This window comes from Petaurus breviceps, unplaced genomic scaffold (genome assembly GCF_028583685.1).
Source record: "Petaurus breviceps papuanus isolate PSGF00001 unplaced genomic scaffold, PetGlider_PUasm1.0 185, whole genome shotgun sequence".
NCBI lineage: Eukaryota > Metazoa > Chordata > Mammalia > Diprotodontia > Petauridae > Petaurus > Petaurus breviceps.
This window is the reverse complement of record NW_027185797.1, coordinates 36,602,392-36,603,227: the sequence shown is the minus strand read 5'-3', so window position 1 is coordinate 36,603,227 and position 836 is coordinate 36,602,392. Positions and strand designations below refer to the sequence as shown.

General features: G+C 41.3%; 1 protein-coding gene across 1 annotated transcript in view; it reads left to right on the top strand.

The window, feature by feature from the left end:
• LOC138161385 (vomeronasal type-2 receptor 116-like) overlaps positions 1-836 on the top strand; it is a 16,118-nt gene that overhangs the window by 4,887 nt on the left and 10,395 nt on the right. The window lies entirely within an intron of this gene.

Genomic DNA, 836 nt, shown 5'->3' with positions numbered 1-836 from the left:
GTTTAGTTGTACCAAACTGCCACAGAGTTCCTTCACAACTCAGACATTCTATGACACTGTTTTGTGACCTAAGGGTGTCAGTGGACTTAAAAAGTTTATATGAGAATTTCTGTTTCTCTAAGATTTATTTATTGTCCAAACCTGGGGTTTCACTTGGGTATGAACCTTCCATGAAGGAAATCACCTTCACCAATCAACAAAATGACAGAAATTATGAAAAGGTATTAACTGAGAAGGTACATCACAAATAGTGATTGCAAACTGTAATGGAAATGCAGATTTAAAGATCTTCCCTGCCCCTAGGCTAAAGTGCACCTGAAGCCTGGGGAGGGAGGCTTGTTTTTCAGTAGATACTTCTTGATTGGCCAGTGAGTCAATAAGGTTGTTACATTCTCTGAGCCAGGAGAAGGCTATATAAGCCCTGATGTGTAGCTTTGTTTTGGGACTCACTTTGAGAAGTGTTCTGTGATTTGATCTGAATTCTGGGAAGCCGTTGTTGAGAGTCCCCCGGCTTTGAAAAACCCAGAATGTGGAAACCCAGATGTTGACTGGGTATGGATGTAATGGTTGGACAGTTTGGAAATCTGTCTACTTGATGTTTCTGTCTTGATAATTATGCCTGTATACTTTGAGGTTCAGGGTGCTGACCATTTCTCCTGAACAAGGTAAACGATATATGTCTGACTGATTCAAGTAAGCTTGTTAACCCATTTTGAGTTGCTTTCCTTTAACAAAGCAGATCCAAGAACCTGTGGTAGCTGCAAACCCTGAGGATGCTTGGGGTGCTTGCTGCTACACAAACACCGCCCCCCCCCAAAAAAAAAAAAAAACTATGA